This window comes from Sander vitreus, chromosome 8 (assembly GCF_031162955.1).
Source record: "Sander vitreus isolate 19-12246 chromosome 8, sanVit1, whole genome shotgun sequence".
In the NCBI taxonomy this organism is placed as follows: Eukaryota; Metazoa; Chordata; class Actinopteri; order Perciformes; family Percidae; genus Sander; species Sander vitreus.
The window spans coordinates 25,714,449-25,734,477 of record NC_135862.1 but is presented as its reverse complement, the minus strand read 5'-3'; the positions used below and the strand labels follow the sequence as shown (position 1 = coordinate 25,734,477).

Here is a 20,029-nt window from a genome sequence, read left to right as displayed (position 1 = left end):
TAAGACACAGCTTCTAGCGATTTGTATGGATGCAGATTTTAGCTGTAATCTCTATATCTTTCATTTAGTTTTTTTGTTATCTCTATATAGTACATATAGAAATATGTTGGCATTTGTGCACCTGTATAACAAGTGTAAAGCAATACACAGGGCATTTCTACTGCAGTTCAGTCCTCTATTTGAACATCTAAATGTTTGTCTATATGTTTGAATATTTTAGAGCCAGTACAATTCTTAAGTTTAGTAGCAACACACCACGTAACTATAACCAGTGTTGGCAGAAGTATTTAGATACTACTAATATCGAACTAGCAATTTTACACTGTGAAAATACTACACTACAAGGTCCTGCATTCAAACAGTATGTGAAGTATATAAAGCTGCGTTTCGACCACAAGCGTCATATTCTATAAGATCATCTTCATTTGTACTGTCGCTGTCCTGTGAGAACCCTGTATCTCAGAAAAGTCAACTTTTCACAAGCTGCGGAAAAACAGTTTCAGTTTCGTGACGCTGCATTTTCCAGCTGATCCAACAGGGTTTTTAAATAGTTTAGTTTAAGATGTAGGAGAATTTGGTCAGCCCATGATGGAACACTGCATCCTGCTTCCTCCTTCCGTTTATCATGACAATTAAAAATCAAAATTGCCAAATTTGGAGACGTATGGTTTTCAGTGGACAGGAAGGGGATGAAAAATCTGAAAAAGTAACTAGAAACTAAAGCTGTCAGACAAATGTAGTGGAGTAAAAACTACAAGATTTGCCTCTGAGATGTAGTATAGAAAGGTGCATGAAATGGAAGTGCTCAAGTTCTCAAATTTGTATTAAGCCCAGTGTTGGAGTAAATGTACATAGTCACATACACACTTTTTAACACTAACATTTAATGGCCATGGTGTAACTCAAAGTGCAGAGGATGACAACAAGGACTTCAGGGGGCTGTCTCAACTGAGGCCACACAAACTAATTCTGCATGCAGGCGTGCTACAACAAGATGTTTTGGAGAAAGGTGCTCTCTAAATTGGCAGCTGTTGATTATAAAATCTGTCACTCATCATCTCATCATGATGATACAATCCATAATAGTAATAATATCTTACAACTGCTGTCCCTGCTGTTTCCCCACCTGTCTAACACCTTATATTTAACACAATATGGTGCAGCTTCATATCTGGAAAAATGACTTTTCACATAATGTGATGAATAACCTAAGCCATTTGCCACACTCTTGCATGATGCCTAAAGAGAAATCATTAGGTGAGCAGAGTAGAACACAAGTCAGTTGCCCCAAAAGTCTGAATCGAGTTTTCCCCCCAGCATGCTGTGCTGCGTGCGTTCATCTTTGTCCTTAATGAGAGAGAAATGCACGACGGCTTGACTGATTATCATTGGCATGCAGGTACCTTAGTTAGTGCAAGTCTGGCTCTCCTCCAGGTGCTTCCCATGCTGGCTGTTAAGTCATTAGCCCAGCATGCTCCACCAGGACTACTCTCCCATACAGTATATAGTACTGCTGCTGGGAAAAGAGGCCAAATTACATCATCTTATGGACCCTGCTGTGATGCAAATTAGTGGCCATATCAAGATGTACAGTTTGGGAAGTTGTTGAGTTATTTTGACAGCCATGAGACACATTGCCATGTGACCCTCATAGAGCATCTGCCCCCCACTCACTATAGGAAATGACTGGGGAATGCATGATGTGTAACTATGGGTATTTTCATTCCTGACTCAGAGGGATTCCTGACCAAACCCTGGCTGGGAATGTTTGTAAGCTGCAGTGATTCCCAATGCATTGCATGACAGATCATGAATTTCCATGCCAGTGGGAAAAAAAGCAATTATATAATGAATAAAACGTATTAGAATAAAAATATCTGTATTTATAGCATTCTATGGCAAGTGTTAGCTTGAAGAACCTGCAATACTGGAGGTATAACGTTTTTATTTTGGTACAGAGCACACCAGCTTTAAAAATACTGACAACGTATTCACTTTATTGCTGAATATTACATGATAAGAAAGCTTTTTGGTAGCAGATCAAAAGCTTAGAGAAGAGTCCCGCACACTGACCATTACGCAAGCAATAATTTATTTAGAAAAATACAACGTTTCGGTCTTAGACCTTCATCAGGTAATTGATATTACATGACAAAAGCAATCCTTCTCTTACTGTACATCTGTCTGTTAAATATGATGCTTTAACCATCAGACGATTAGCTTAACTTAGCACAAAGACTGGAAACGGGGAAACCGCTATTCTGGCTGTAGCTTCCTATTTAATGGGCATGTAGGCCTACGTATTGAACTTCTCATCTAACTCTTTACTAGAAAGCGAAGTGTAAAATGTAGAACTATTGCCTTAACACTGTAGTATTACTACTGGACTTAAACGCCACTGATGGGAAAGGCTGGTACGGAGAAGATCTTTTAAGTGCACTGTCATTACATACAGTTTAAACACATTAGGTCTGCATCCAACATGTGCAGTTGAATGATTATGTCTTTTAAATTGGTCACAGACAGTCATGATGAGTGATGAGTTCAAGTTTCCCCACCCATTCAGGCTTTCTCCTTGTGTTAGAAAACTAACACAAGATGATTATATTTTGAAGAGAACCCAGAGGGAGCTGATATAAGAAGAACTTGCACTTTCTCTTCCTATTTTTGTTTTGCTTTTGATTATAACATCAATGCAGGGACTACAGTAGCTCCAACAGACACATGGAGATGCATGCAAACATTCAGTTTAGTACACAGAAAAGAGGAAAACTGGATTTTAATGGTGGGAAATTTCAAATAATACATTCGCTGTATGCCATCCTCCTGCTATATTTTTTTTACTGTTTTGAGGCAAATAATATTTCATAATTCCCCATGTTTTGCTTTCTCCTGTACTTAACTACAAAAATAAATTAACTTGAACCGAGTGTATTCATGTGTGTTCCCTTTCCCCCGGCTGTAGCATGTTCCCGAAGGGACACACTGGGCTGTAGGCCAATGTTGGCTAATATGTTGGCTTTCATGCCTTTGAATGTCCTCCGTACTCTGTTAACGTTCAAGTTCATTTTTTGTCAAAATGTATCGATGGGGGGGGAGGAAGCTTTGAGCCAAATTTGATCCACAAAGCAGCCCACAACAGTCAATATTCTCTGCTGGATCATATTTGACCCCCAACTACACATTTGTTACTTTTTTTTCCCGAGACATTTACAATTTACTAAAATTGTGACATCTTTTGTTGTGTTAGAATAGCCATGTCTGATGATATCATGAAGCCTTGTTCCAATAAAACAAGTAAATGGTAATTTATACACATTCGAACTTGAAAACAGATTTGACCCTAACACAATATAAGGGTTAAGCTGTTAATTGCACAACAGGGATGATGGATTTGATGTTCAAGCTCTCTCTTTTTGTATTTTTTTTTTTATTATTTCCAACAACCTAACCTTGACAGCTTGTAAAAAAAGATGCATTGTAATTCACATTATGTATTTAAGGAAATGACATACTGCCCATACTATTTACATTAGCCTACCTCGGTCTCTGTGGTCAGCTGTCAAAACGTAGTTTTTCACAGCTGCCAAATTAATACAATATATTTCGACCTCTGAGACTAATCTCAATAAATCAAACTGGTTTCACTTTTTATGGGCTCCCAAGTCCCTGCACTTCTCATATAAAGCTCCGGAGCTGTGACACGCCTGTAGGAGTCAGTAACAGCCCCTTCTTCTTCCTCGAACTTCATTTCCTCCTTAACAAACCAGAAAACGCCGTTCCCAAGTCATCATCAAGCAGAGACACACAGCGGGTACCAAAGGTTGTCAGGAAGAGAGGTCTGATTTTTTTTTTTTTTTTGGGGAAAGGCGCTATCCCAGATTTTTGTTTCGGCAGGACAGAAATAGGTCCGACTGGGAAGTTTGGACTGAAGTCGCGTGGCAGTGATTTCACGCTACTTTCACTGTCGACAGGTTGCAGCCACTCAACGATAACTTTCAGAGGAGCTTGATCAGGTAAGAGACTGTTTCTTTGGTATTGTTCAGTGACAGCAGTGTTTGTTTATGTCCCATATTCAGCGTAACGTGATGTAGTCTACTGTGGCGTCCAACTTTACTGTAGGATGTATCCAACGATAACTTAGTGAGCTTTTTACTGTCCCAGCTACAACATGTAACATGATTGAAAAAGTAAACAACCATAATATAATGCCCTTATAATGTGTGGGCGAGTTAGAGTGTTTGTAGCGACCTTATAGTATTTAGTGGGACTCTTTCTACAATATTAGGCTACTGCACTTTTTTTTAATATTGTCTGTAGAACTGACCTTTGAGTGTTTAGTGGTTTTATAATCCTTTATGAACTCCTGTTAAGACTATAATATTCCCATTACTGTTATTTTATGACTCTAGGCTACTTATTTTTTGGCATGGAATCATGAGTTTATGCCAAGAAGCTTTGAATGTGAGCTTGAAACTTAGACCTCATACAAAGACATACGTTTACTTTTTCAGTCTGTCATTATGTGTTGCGTATTATGACAGCATAAAAGAAGAAGTTACTTTGCATATACATATATGTATGTAGGCTATATTCGTGGTATGAATGACACATTCTGCATTCTGAGCTGACACATTTTTGGTATGAGTTTTTATTATATGTTGTTTCACGTAAGCCTAAAGGAATGTCAAGGATCAGAGCATAAATTCTGAGTCCTTTCAAAGGCAACAGCTGAATGAGATGCTGCTCCGATCCACGCGAGCAACATGCCTCCTTCAACAATAGGCTCATCACTGGAGTTCCTCACTGATAGACCCTTCTTTTCAGCGTTGTGTGTTAGAGCACAGGCGCTCTGATGGGCCTAATCACTACGTTTGGTTATTATGACCGAGCATCACCTGAGGTGGCTGGAAACGTGACTCTAAACCTGATCCCTGAGGAGGAGAAGCCTTTTCCATCTACATATCTCGGTGATGTCGTTTCTAGTCCTGACTTGGCCTCTGTGTCTGAGAGTGAACATCCTTTCATCATCACCGTTCATTGATGGATCTACCAGATGTCGAAAAAGCTCTGCATGCTTTGATGCACCTCAGCAGTTTACTTTTTTTTGCCACTGTTGTTGACCACTAAGGGCAGTGGTTCTTTGCTTATTTAACGATGATTGTATTCAGGGGGGAAAGTTCAGTTTGTCTTATTTATCACATGCTCACTCCTTTTTAGAGGAAGTGTTGAATTCACTGGGGCACATTATGTTGGAAGAAATATAACTCAGAGAGCCAACACCGAAGTCAACTGGGGCCATATCAAAACATCAGCTCTTTTTTACCATGGTGGTATGCTGTGGATCATGTCTATTCTGGTGTAAGGGAGGGGAGAGTCTTCCACCATCCGTCTGACCCCACATTCCTGCTTCTCTCATGGCATGGGGGTCAGTGCCCCCCCCCCCACACACACACACACACACACACACCTACACACACACCTATGACCCACTGTTGAGAAAAAATATGTACATTTGCTACTGATTTTCACTCTTGTGGTTCATTCTTTTCGCCAACTTTTGGAGGGTGAATGTTCTTTTTCCCAGTCACATCTATACTTGCCATACCCACCAGCAAGCTACACTCAAAAGAGGAAAAAAAAACACGAGTGGTTTAAGCAGTCAGCTGCGTCTCATTGTGTTCTTCAGTGAGGCCTCTGTTTACATAATGAGACCAACGTACAGTCACTGACATCAAGGGTTGCTAACTTTCTCTCTGACTATTTGGAATCAGTGACAATCCTAACCTTTGTCAGGAGGTTTTCCTCTGGTGCCCACTGGCTGATTCTCTGCGGTGGTAAACAAAAGCAGCAATGTGAGCCTCGGACTGTGTTTACTTCCTCGGCTTTCTCTGCCACCACAGAGCTCTGCTCTCTGTTCTGTCCCTTCATGAACGTTCCCATTCTGTGGGATGAGAGGGGGGCAGGACCGTCCATGCTCGGCAGATCTCATTCCACCAGGCCTCACAATGGATGAGTTGTACTGCTATATCAACATTTATTTCTCTCATTACCCCCCCCCCCCTGCCAGTTTAATCACTTCTTCCCTTTGGGCCAATCATCAACAGGAAGAGCAAGGCTGTGTGCATCACTGTCTTTGTCTGTGTGAGATGTCGCTGGTTCAGCGTGTGCCATGACTCACTCTGACTTTACATATTGTGCCAGAGACGCCCCTGCTATAGTCCTTATTTCAGTTTAATGGGCGTGTCTACCCATTTTTATATGTGCCCTATACTCAAGTTGTGCATTCATGAGATGTAGATCGGATATCTAACTCTGAGCCGTATATATACACTGCGAGCAGCACATTCTGTGACTATATTTTGACCTCGCTATGTGAATGGCAGGCGGTTGTTTACAGTCAAGTCTATTTTGTGCAGTATGCCCTCCTGCAGATTGAACATGTCATGCTGTCCCATAAACTCAGTGTATGCATGTTAGAGTACATGCCATCCATACATGTCGTCTTTGCAGTACATGAACAGGGGGAAGTGAGGTCTTGACTGCTGCTGTCTGCTCCGCTTTTCACGCTACATCATGCAGTTTTGTTTCAGCGCTGACCGGGATTTGTAGTCAGACTTGTTGACTTTAGCCGACAGGGCTTCCTCTCCTGGAGGCCTGTGTAGCTATAGCCTGTGTCGGTCGCTTTTGTCTGTGTTGGCAAGCTGATGATGTGTAGGACTTTTTGTATCTGTTCTCAAAGCCAGGAACCAGCAATGGTGGAGAGATAAAGCCCTTCACATGGCAAATGTTTCTAAGATGATGTACTTAGAGTAACGTGTTGATAATGTGTACAAATTCAGTGTTACCTCTAAAAAAAATTTCAGCAGTGGCGGGGTAGTTTCTTTTTAGCATCTCACATCACACTTTCAGTCACTATGACCACTACTACGGTCAGAAACATTGTGCCAAAATATGAACGCTAACGTCGCTGTCAACGGGCTTATAATGTTAGCTACCGACCGTTACCTTGAAACCATCCAGCAAATATGCTCAGAGAGAGCGGATGACAGTTCGCTTGAGTTCAGTAGAGCAGACGGCTCTGCAGAGTCGTGTAATTACGACTTTATGACTTTTCATAAACAGCTGAAGGAGCGGCGGTGTGCATAGCGGAAACCCTGTTGTGCGTCTGCCCTATTTCTGATACCGTGGCGGCAGAAATTTTACCGTGGTGGGCCGCCACTGTAAAATCAACACAGACAAAACTCTGAAATTTGTTGTCGGAAATTGTAGTCCCATGATAAGAAATGGTAAAACATTGCAACAAATAATGATGTAAATTACACAACTTATTTTTTAACTGCAATAGATAACTTAACCCTCCTGTTATGTTGAAACCGAGGGCCACACGTTTCTCCTCTCGTATTCACGCTAATGTTGAGCAATGGTGGAGCTCAAACTGCAACCCAAGCTTAGATTACTTTAGATTTATCAGGACTGGATGGTTTTCAGAGGAGAAAGCGAGCACCTGGTTGTAATTAATGACGTTTTTGACTTATAATGTGACTTTATGACTGTGGAGATGGTCCATGGCCAAACCCATAGATCAGTTTTGTAAGTAGAGCTGGGCAATATATCTATATTATATCGATATCGTGATATGAGACTAGATATCGTCTTAGATTTTGAATATCGTAATATGACATAAGTGTTGTCTTTCCCTGGTTTTAAAGGCTGCATTACAGTAAAGTGATGTCATTTTCTGAATTTACCAGACTGTTGTAACTGCTCTATTATTTGTCTTTACCCACTTAGTCATTATAGCCACATTACTGATGATTATTTATCAAAAATCTCATTGTTTAAATATTTTGTGAAAGCACCAATAGTCAACACTACAATATCTTATTGGTCAAAAATATTGTGATATTTGATTTTCTCCATATCGCCCAGCCCTAGTTGTAAGTCATTTTATGAGCTGAGAGCTGTGTCATAGAGTTTCCTTTTGAAGGGAATGGGTCACATTACCGTAGCCATACAGTATATATTATGTTTGATGGGACGGTGTTGATTTTATTTGTCATCAGTTGCTTTAAATTTGGAAGAGATTTCTGTTTTATTTGACTGTCTATATGCTGTATTTAAATTGTATACCCTGTTATGGTTGTGACTGGTCCAGCAATGGGTGGATCTCATGGTCCTGCTCCAGACCATTTTCACCATTATGTATTAGAGATGGCTCCAGTGACTATAAACAGGACTTTGATCATGGAATACCGAGTTTTACTGTACATGTGAGGTCTCAGCTTTCAGCATATTAACTGTATAACTGCAGTGTATAAAACATGACCGTTTCATTCAGTGCAAGTGATGTCATGCTCTGGGAAAAGGGACAAAGCTGTCAACAATACAAATTAGTTTTGCCATTTAGAATATATTGCATTAGGTTACACTCACACACTTAACTTTTGGAGAGACTTCTGGATTTTGTCTGTCATCACAGCCATGCTCTGTTTCACATAAGAGGGAAAAAAAAACATACTAATGCATAAAATGTAGTGTCTGAAGAGATACGTGTCCTCCAGCCTCCAGCGTGCAGATTAAGGAAATAATGAGTTCTGTAGCCTGTAACGTCTAACCTGTGGAACCCTCAACTGTCTAATAGAAGGCGTCAAGATGATAATCCGAACAATATACTTTACAATATAATGTAACAAGTTGAGTCAACAACAACAACAAGGTTCAAGTCCCGCAAGGACCACAGTAGACAGTGTGAATTGGTAGCTAGATAGGTGCCGGTTCACCTCCTGTGCACTGCCATGGTGCCCTTGAGCAGTCTACTGAACCCCCTTGGAGTGCCGACTATGTGGAAGCCCCTTCGCTCTGACATCTCTCCACTAATGCATGTCTATAGGCCTTGTGTGTGTGTGTGTGTGTGTGTAATGAATAACAACAAAGTGTAAAAATGAGTTTCCCCAATTTAATAAATAAAGCTTCTTCTTCTTCTTCTTCTTCTTCTATATTTTACATTAGTCCTTATTTGTTTCTCATTTTGAAAATAGATTTTTACATTTAGTCATTGTAATTTTGAGACCAGAAGCATTCACACAGCAGTTGTATAAGTGTTGTTTTTGAATGATTTACACTATTATCAGGTGTGACAGAGGCTGGCATCAATCATAGCCATTCAAATCTGCTGCTCTAATCCTCTTTTAAGGCAATCCTCTCCTGTATGTAACAGACAGTTTTGTAATGGAAATTCAAGACTGGCTTCTCACAATAGGAACCCCTTTTTTATGTTGCATTGATGCTTTGTGTAGCTGGTCAGCATGTCTTGTGTGTGTGTAACAATGCACATCGACAATCTGCAGCTACACATTCAGCTGCACCTTATCACGTTGGAAAAAGGAACCGTAAGGGCTCTTTCTGTTGCAGCACAAACAATTCGATGCAATATCTTGAGGATCTTTTGTTTGAGGGTTGTGGGAACTGGTACGTGAGCTGTTGCTCGTTCTACTGGAACACTGGAACACTGCTTCTGCATTCTGAGATTAGCATTGTGGCTGTTTTGCATTGTGCTGTGTGGGGCACAAAATCGCAGACATTTGTGTAAATTATTTTCTGTGTGTGTGTGTGTGAGAAAAAGCTACACACTGTCAATTTGAAAGGCAAAATAACAACTTAAACGTTACCCCTCAAATTAAAGGCTGCAGATGAAAGACCTACCTGCACGGCCACCCATCGACAGCCAACTACATTTCATCAGACCAGTAATCCTTGACGCCAAAATGACTGCCACCCCTTTCTCTGTACCTCCCCTCACACATCCAGTCACTTTCAGGGTTTATCACCAAAATGCCATCCTAGTTGTTATAAGGTGTTAAACATATATGGATTCCACTTGAAAAAAAGCAGGCTGAGTTGCAACAATGGAAACCATCTCTGAGGGGAAACAAAGAGAGAAAAGAAAAAATCAATAGCACATTTTCTAGTCCAACAACTTTTGTTAACACAACATCGGGGGGGGGGGGGCATCCCGTCCTGTCCTGTCTGCTCGCCTAAAAACTTAACACAAAAGAGCCTCATTGCCAAGGCAGGGCCAGCTCTCCTCCCACCTAATGCCAGTTCTCCAATCAAAAGCATCTTTGTGAGTCCCTACAGATGATTTGCTTTGGATGCTCATTGGCCACTTTCTGTGACATACTATTTTGAAACCCGGCTCTTCCTTTCATTGGTGGTGAATCCTTATTCAGGAAAGATGTCAGCAATAAGCATCCACTTGTAACTTAAAGCGCCCATATTATGCTCATTTTCAGGTTCATAATTGTATTTTAAGGTTGTACCAGAATAGGTTTACATGGTTTAACTTTCAAAAAACACCATATTTTTGTTGTACTGCACAGCTCTCTCTCACTGCTGCAGATCCTCTTTTCACCTGGTCTCTGTTTTAGCTACAGAGTGAGACCTCTTTTCTTCTTTTTCTTCTGTACTATCTTTGATTGCACATGCTCAGTAGTTCAGATGTAGATCATGTCAGCTAGCTAGCTCCATAGACAGTAAAAGAAAGGCTGTTTCTCCAACTTCGGTCAGTTACAAGGCAGGATTAGCTGGGAGACTTCTAAATGAGGGTGCACATGGAAGTAGTTCTTTTGTAGATTATGGTGAACTTGTGTGTGTTGTAGCAGTGCTTTGCTATTGAGAACGAGGTAGCATGCTAGCGTTAGCGTTAGCATGCTAACGCTACGAGCTAACGGTTGCGGTTAGCCAGCTCGTTTCGGCTTGTGACGTCACAAGCCGTGCTGATTTTGAACAGCTCACCCGGAGACTGAAGGCAGGACACATTCAGAAACCGTATCTCACTCAAAACAGCATGGATGGATTTTTTTCAAAGTTTGTATGCATGTGGAAGCACCAGAGACACAAAAGAACACCCCAAATCCCAGAAAAAGTGTTTTTTTCACAATATGGGCACTTTAACATATTTGGAACGTATTACATTAATGCAGCTTGTTTGTGGGAATACTGCCCCTTTTTGTGTAACATGCAATGAATCAAAGGATGATGGATTGGATTGGACTCCAGTAATCATCCATCCAACAGGCTATTGTAAAAATGAGTGCTGAATCATTAGTTAAAATGAGTTTAAAACTTGTCTGATTCATAGGTTTTCACAGTGCCATTAACATGCAAAATCTTGTTGCCCAATCATTTACCCTTACACCCTAAAGTAGACACATTTGGTTTATGATAAGATGTATAAAGATTCAAAAAATAAAAGAAACCACAATTTCCTCTATGCTCTATGTATGCAAAACTTTTTTAGTAGGCACTAAATAAACCCACAATGAGCATTTAATATTACATAAACACCAGGGGGAATTTCTTCAGTAAATACCTGGTCTAAATTCAAGTTTGTGGTAAAATAATGTCATTATCTATATATAAACCTGCCAACCCACTGAACACTAAGGAAAACATTCCCCCGTGCTGCCAAATGTTCTGTTATAATGATACATTTAAAGATCGCAGATGGACATAAAATATATTGGATGTAGTCATTTCAGAGCATCTGGAGCCTCACATCACTGAGGGCTGCCTTTTTCGCTGGCCACTCTATACCATCAGTGGTATATAGGCTTCTGTCTCATGGGTCACCTGCCTTGCAATTTCACTCTGATTTGTATTCATGTCATGTGAAAGCAAGATGAACATGTGTTGGAATCATACATGCGTCTGCACCTTTTGCCGGTTGACTGCCTCTGACAAGTTGGTGTAATGGTGCAATCATCCACTCACCGAGGCTCTTCAGCAGGGCTTAATTTGACCCGGAACACGCCGGAACATATTCCGGCACCGCCGACCTTTTTTACGACCTTTTTTATTGGATCCGGCACCTCCTGTGTCACTATGAAAAATGAATCGCCTGAATGAAAAAAATAAATTACTGTTTGTGTAGTGTTCAATGTTGTTACCTGTCTTTTTAGTCTTTATACCCCATTGAAGTTCCACAAAAATCTTGTGTTTGCATTTTCGATGCGTTTTGAGGTGAATTTTCAGGGTAAGACAGAGCCCCCACCGGAGGGACGGAGGGAGGGGAGGCACTTCAAGTGACACATGCGCTTGTGCTGGTTGAGATTGCTGTTAGCCTCGTTTCACTCAGGCGAAAAATGTCAAAAAGACAACAAAGTTTGCTTAACTTTTTCAAATACGCTGGCCAGTCGGATCCCAAACAAGCAAAAATCATTTCCACCGATCAAGAATGTGGAGACATTACATTTCGTACCCATGCAGTGCATGTTCTGAAATTAAAATAAACATTGCCCTGATGTACACACAGCGTTGTTTAGATTTTTGAGTCGTCGGATCCACCACCGCTCTGCGATCCGGGACCTCCCACTTTACAAATTAAGCACTGCTCTTCAGATCTGATCTTAAAAAGGCTTTTACTTTTTACTCTTACTCTTAGTATATTTTTAGCCATGCTAGTGGCATGGTTTTCGGTATGGCAGTGTCATCCTGTCTGACACTCATTGTCCCCAGAGGATGAATCTTACCTCTGATGGTCCCCTGACTTTTCCTCTAGTGCCACAAGCAGGTTGACAATTATTGGATGTATTATGGTGCAATTTAGTACAGATATACATCTTGCCAATAAGATAAATTCTAATGACATTGGTAATCCTCTGACTTTTCATCTAGCGCCACCATCAGGTCAAAATCATCAGGTCAAAACTTGAATTTGTCATGTAAATTCAGTGCTTCAGACTGCGACCAAAATGGTTGGATACAAAACATACATGTATGTAAAACTTACAGACACAAAAGATTTGTTCATGGGTTCGCTAGCTATTTGCAGCTGAACAAAACAAACGAGTCCGTTCCCTTAAAAATTAATCAATAGATTATACGTAGGTAGAAGTTAGGACTCAGTTTGTATTCAAAGGGGTCCATGTAAGAAGAACAGACTCTTTTTCTTTGTATCTACATGTACAGTATAAGAGATACAAAGAGAGTGTAAGCATGAAACTGAGATTCAACCAGCAGTGAAAGTGAAAGATTTCATGAATGACGTGTTTGTTTACCCAATGAAGGGCTGAAAGCAGAACCTTTGGCAAAGCTATTCCTGAGTTCGCACATCCTGTAGCCTCTAACCTCGAAGACGGGAGACACAGTTTGACAAGTATGACACTCCGAAGAGTAGGTTACAGTCTAACCTTTTTAATGTAAAAAAAAATGGGGGCTTGGTGTGGATGTTTTGTGGTGGGATAGTTTCATCTTGTCATTACATTTGACAGGTTTTGACATTTTCTGGAATTTCCCCAAGATTAGAATCGGTTTATATTCATCTATGTCCTGTTATTTCAAGACACTTACAATGGTTTTCCAATTTCCTGCTGTGATGTTTTTATTTACACAAAAGCTAAGCAAACTCATGTTTATATAAGAAGAGTGGAGTACTTTTGCTGTGGTCCACTAACTGTATAATAGGCCAAACAGGCAGTTTAGGGATTGTCTTTGTCTTGGCCTTCAAAAGCTTAGGAAAATAATTGGTAAAAGCGCAATAATTCAGTCCTGCAGCTTAATTAGTGTATCTCCTGATTGAAATTTGATTAATCTGTAAATATCCCAGCCTTGTGCAGGTCTACAATTTTATCCCTAATGTCCTTACACAGCTCTCTGGTCTTGGCCATTGTGGAGAGGTTGGAGTCTGTTTGAGTGTGTGGACAGGTGTCTTTTATACAGGTAACAAGTTCAAACAGGTGCAGTTAATACAGGTAATGAGTGGAGAACAGGAGGTCTGTGAGAGCCGGAATTCTTACTGGTTGGTAGGTGATCAAATACTTATGTCATGCAATAAAATGCAAATTAATTATTTAAAAATCATAGATTTAGATTCGGTCTCTCACAGTTGCAGTGTACCTATGATAAAAATGACAGACCTCTACATGCTTTGTAAGTAGGAAAACCTGCAAAATCGGCAGTGTATTAAATACTTGTTCTCCCCACTGTAAGTCCAAACCCCAAGTCATTAACACCTGCTAAACACCTGCAATATCCTTAGTGGTTTCATGCCTAACTAAATATGATTAGTATTTGAGAAGCTATAATAGTACCATGTTTTTGTGTATACATTGCAGCCATTTCAATTGTTTACAGGCTGTTTTGTTGATATCTGAGTGTTCAAAATGAAGAAGTGGATATCTCACTTTCTTTTATTTGTAGGAATGCATTCAAATCTGCGAATGAGTTCTACTTCGAGAAGTAGTGATGCCCTTCGATTGAGAGCAATGAACCACTGTATGGTGTTGGATAACTGGCACTTTCTCCACATTGTTGTTCCAAAATGAGTTTCTTCAGCCAAGCATGCAGGGATACCACATACTGCACAAAAACCAGATATAGAACGGCAAATTTCATTTTTAATGCTCAAGCTAGCGTGTTGTTGTGTTGAGGGGAATGGAAATGAATATAGGTGCGCTTAAAATAGTAAACCTGTTTAAATCGGCCAAGGCCGTTCTCAGTTACCCAGGATGGTTATAAATGGTTGGCTCGCTAAATTAATTTAACTCTCTTTCTTATTAAAACAATAACGTTTTAGTGCATAGTGTTGAAAGCTGCACTGAGCAACTTTGCACACTGTTGGCTGCAAATGGCAGTCACTGCCACTGTTGAGAAACCTGACCCTGAAAAGTGGAAAAATATGTTACATAAAATAAAACTGCACATGGCTCACTTGTGGTTATTAATGATACAGTCTGTGATTCAAAAGATCTAATGATAATGATTCCAACTTTCTTGGCTGCGGTCTTTTCTCAGATTTTTACTTTTTTTTAATGAAGAGGGTAGTGACTTTGGGTAAACTGCTCAGTGCATTTTTTCCACAAAATGCTTCCTAGGACAGCTTTGAGTTTAGGCTAGTTGAGTAAAACATATAGAATGTAATATACTTGTTTTTCACATTGATTTGAGACACAAATATCTATCTTTTAAAGGAGAAATCCAGCGCAAAATGAACCTAGGGGTTAATAACACGTGTACCGAGTCGACTGTTCTCTGGGATATGTTTTCATGCTAATCGAATGTGACCAGTTTTAGGGCAAACCGCTAATTAGCTTATAAAGCTAGTCGTCAGGGCACGGGTAAAGTAAAAAGAAATCGCTATTGCTATACCACTAACACGGCTCAAAATAGCACCACACTTCCACGGTAGCATAATGAGGGTCCCTACATGTAAACTGAAGCATTGAGAACTTTGTAAGTGTACAGACAGTTTATTAAAAAGATAGTTTATAAAGACAGCACCGTTCATGTATACATGCAGGCGCCATCTTGGGTAAACAGTCATGATCAGTTGAACGACGAACGCCATGCAACCAGTAACCAGTAACATAGCTCAAGCATGGCATTCGTCGTGTGTCTTTGTGCCACAAGAGCAGGGTGTGAACTACGGGGGAGCAAGTGGGGGAGCCCTTAATAAGACATGGGCTCCCCTGAAAACGTGATTTGTGAAATGTTGGGGGGGTCTCTAAAAATATTGACAATGCATTTTCAGTTTTGTGTAATGTGATCATTGTGGATTATTATGTGTAAAATTGCAAAAATATTCATTCATGCATGACGGCGATTTAAAACTAATTCACTTCAGTAAAGATAACTATACATGCTATTTTTGTCATGAGCATCAAGGCGTGGCGGCGCCGCAGTGCAAATTCAACTCATGTTTAGTACATGTTAACTCAAAGATTCGTAGAAAAAAATATAAACGTTTGAGGCCATTAATCAGCCCACAAAGTCCTTGAAATCCATTCTGCAGTTAGCATCATATAGCTATGGCAAAAATAAAACAAGGCAGTTTAATTCATTTTGGTTTTACTAAGAAATTGTGTAGCGATGACGTTAATAGCACGACCGATTAACCTGCTGCAAGCCCTTTTAGCACACCTCCCGCCGGGGTGACAACGCAAGAAGAAGCTGAAGAAATAATGTCCTCTCTGGCTGAAGATGGTGGTGGTAACAGCTCATCAGAGGCCGGTCGATCCTAACCCCTCTTGCTCCTCTCTCCTGTTAAATTTGAACAGCCAGCAGTGGAGAGACTGGAAGAGCCGATATACATGGCTGTTTAAGGATGGAAGCTTGGGGTGCATCGCTTAGGCCTAATTGAACGGAGGAATTATGGTATTCTTCGGTAGCCTGACTAACTTAAACCGTTGTTCATGTGAAATCTCAAAGACAGCCTGATGCTTTGTTTATAGACTATTTGTGGGTGGCTCTGTTTGACCTATCAATTCCTGTCGATAAAGTATAATAGGGTAAATCCTGTATAGTGCATACACTTAGCTGTTATGTATCTTTATAAGTCATTGTAAGTCGCAAGCGCACGACCCCCCCCCAGTGAAAAAAGAAAGAAAAAGAAGTGGGCTCCCCCAAAGGCCACGGTCTAGTTCGAACACTGCACAAGACGGTGTCAAAGTAATATCCATGACGACCAGTAGGCTATCCCTCCCTTTTCATGTGCAGAGCTCGCTAATACTTTTAAGCTAGCTAAGGATATAGTTAGCTACACAGGTTGACCTAAAAAGCTGCAGCTCAATCCTTAGTGCTCCAGAGGTCCTGATTCACCGTTTTTAAGAAGTATTAAGCATTAAGCATTACATATTGCTGTGATAAGTTCAGCTAAAGGTTTAATTGGGGGATGTCAACTGTTGTTACCTAACTGTAGCAATGTTTGTTATCCCACATGGTGGACGAGACTGTCCCCAACAGGGCTAAGTTACCTAGCTAGCAGCTAACCGAGAGAGTAAGCAAAGTGGTGTTACGTTACAGATGCTGAGAGAGAACGGTTGAAGTTTAATTTTGTAGTGCTAACAAATTGAAAAAACATGGCAGACATTTTGACTTGTTATATTACGAAAAGCACAGTGGTAAATGAATACGTTCCCCAGTAAGCCATGCCAGTTAGCAAGCATGTATAATAGCAGGGCCTGTAACTGGAATATATGAATGCAGCCAACGTTAATGTTATTAATTACACCTGTGCTTGTCCTGCTATGGCACGTCAACATTTTGTGAAAAGGCCTATTGGCTACAGCTGATAGAATCTGCCAGGAATGGCTTTTATTTTTGCTCAGTTTAATTGTCGCTAAAATTGAGAATTCTGGTTACATTTCCATCTTTTTTCTATTGAAGGAGACGAAAAGCCTGATTTAAACTGCTGTGACCAAACATTGACTTGAGGAAAATAACACTTAAATGAACTCGAAGGTGAAGACTACACGTAAGATGTAACCTTACATCGAAACGTTAGTCACTGTTATGCACCTTTTTATTAAAAAAAAAAAAAGAAAAAGTAAGAAGACATCTGTGTTGCACCGGCGATTCTTTTTTACTCTATGCTGTTTTGTCCTGCCCTGGTTGCAACGGATTGTTGTGGATTGCAGAAGCGCAGAGAACCCTCTCTTTTTCACTTGTACACTTAATCTGACTTTGACTTCATCTTTTGTTTAATTAGAGAGAATTATGCGCATAGCTTTAGAGAATGTTTTTTTTCTTTTTTTTTTTACCACTCCCATAGTATCCAATAAATTCCCTAGAAAGGAATTGGTAGCGCTTTATTTAATGAATTAACTTTATCGGTTATCAGGCAAATGCAGCAGATACAGATAATCGGCAAACTGCCAAAAAACGGCCCGATAATCGGCCAGCGCCGATGATCGGTCTATCCCTAATAAATATAAACTTGAGTTTAAATGAAATGCCATTTAAGAAACTCAATACGTCTAACTACGGTTGAAATAATTAGTTGATAGAAAAATGTATTTGCAACTGTGTCGAGTGTTTAAGCCATTTTTCAAGCAAAATGCCCAAACTATGCTTCTCAATAGTAAGAATGTTCTGCTTTTCTTTGTCGTATGTGGGGGTGATCTGAATATTTGGGTTCTTGACATACTGTATAAATCCATGAAAAATGTCATTGTGTGATTGGAAAAGGCTAGAGTTACACAGGCCTGTAGGACGCTGGTGTTGCTGACAGGCGGTAAAGCACACCGGACATTCTTGTTCTTCCTGTCCTGGCTCACAAACTGCTTGGCATTTGTTGAAATGGTGCAGTCTGCTTGACCCATGAACCTCTCCCCTCGATCTCTTTTTGCCTTTTCTCCAAACACCACTGGAGGGCGGTAACAGGGGACCTCTCTGCCCCTGCTCTGAGCCTGTTTGAAGCATGCACTCACATATTTTGAGAGATCCTGTTTAACATGCAAATCAGATGGACTCACAGCTTGCATGTTGAATAGACTGGCTTATACTCAGCTCACTCAAAGCAGTTTTCAAGTTTACGACTGGGGCTACAAATGGGACACCAGTGAACTCTGTGAATCGACTCATTGTGGTTTTGAGGACACTTGATGAAGGTTAGGTGAGATTTTAAGATCCGCATTATACTTTTCGGAGAGAAGACAAAATGGTAGCCACAGCAGATCACACAGGGTGGCCCTGGTTTCTGCCCGAACTGTGTGAAAGTTCTGTATGGAGAGATTTAACAGAAACGTTTCCACAAGTATTGTTCTTCTTTTAGACACTGTAGTCGGGAGTGATGTCCCATGTTCCTGACTGACCACACTAGTCTCCCTCTGCCAGACCATCCTCCACAGCGCTGCAGAGGAGGGTCTGGCTAGTCCACACAGCATTCCGGGATGGGAAAAAAAACGTGGCGTGGATTATTTCTTTAAACCAATCACAATCGTCATGGGCGGCTCTAAGCACCGGCAGCTGGCCCAGTGTTGCTGCAAAATAGCCTCAAAAGTTGTTTTAGTCGTGCAACAGAAAACTGAGATTGGACAGATAGTCTAGCTAGCTGTCTCGATTTACCCTGCAGAGATCTGAGGAGCAGGTAACCCTAGTCCTCATAAATCGACCGGAGTTTAGAATGCCAACACAAAGAAAGCGGAAGGTACCAGACATCTGTCTGAAAAGAGTGAAATCCGGCGAAATTTCCTGGCGGCACATGTCATTCCACGAAGTGGAACGTCGTGGATATGGATTAGACCACACTGACTGACTCTGAGCTCTCTGACATAGTTCTCAGCTGTGGGAGTGCTGCTGGTCCAAGTTCTGACTGATAGAGCCAATGTTGGATGAGATCTTGTTAGTGTTTCAGTGCAGCACACAGAGCAATACTGCATGTTGTAACTTTAACATAGTCCTTGCATAGGGTTACTTAGGTTTCCTCAGATGATGTATAGTAGTTGTAAACAGCCTAATATAGCACTCCGAAGAATCCAGACTGACTGCTGCTCTCTGTTTGAGTTTTTGGGGAGTGCCCGTAAGCATGAAATTGGCTCCATGGCAGGCAGGCAGGCCTGTCTAATTGTAAATTGGAGGTATTTGATTTCCATTATAACTGTTAAGCCTGAGAATAGATAACAATTACAGGAAAGTGTGCAGTAATTTGTTTGTTTTTTAACAGGTTGAGTGTCAAACATAATAATCCCCTCTTTAATGTTTCTCTCCATCCCTCAGAGTTTCCATGCTAATCATGTACAGTACAGAGCACACATTGATTTTTCCTAATTAATGAGTTCATACAAATAGACTTTTATTTCTTGTGTTTCAAAGACAAATCCAACTTTGGCAGGGCAATTTGTGTAGTTTGACATAGCAATTTCTCCTGACTAATTATTATATTGTTTATATAAGTGGATGTATGATGTTTACAGATGTTTTATCTGTCCTCTGTTTTATAATCATAATCTAACAACTCCTATAAACAATCCAAGGACATGGTGTCATGAAAGACGCAGCACTGTGCTGAATCACATCCAGTTTTTGCACAATAGTTCCCCTGTCAAACCCCGTTTCCACTGCTGACCGAGATTTGTTTTGATGATTTGGTTTGTGGTAGAGTCGGGCTGCTGTTGGCGTCACAGGCCTGATTGAAGGATGTGGTTGAGGCATAACACTGAGACACAGGCTTGTTAGTATGAGTTTTTTTTTTTTTAACAGCTCCCCTGTCCCTTCATGGCAATCAGTGCGTCGTGATAGTTCCTTCGGG

The 20,029-nt window shown here is 40.6% G+C and overlaps 1 protein-coding gene across 4 annotated transcripts in view; it reads left to right on the top strand.

The window, feature by feature from the left end:
- Nucleotides 1-3,749: 3,749 nt before the first annotated feature.
- The window catches only part of tspan9a (tetraspanin 9a), a 186,672-nt gene continuing 170,392 nt past the window's right edge, over nucleotides 3,750-20,029 (top strand). For all 4 annotated transcript variants that reach the window (XM_078257657.1, XM_078257656.1, XM_078257654.1 and 1 more), the window contains exon 1: nucleotides 3,750-4,016. The gene's annotated coding sequence lies outside the window, so the exon portion shown is untranslated. The remainder of the gene's footprint in view (nucleotides 4,017-20,029) is intronic.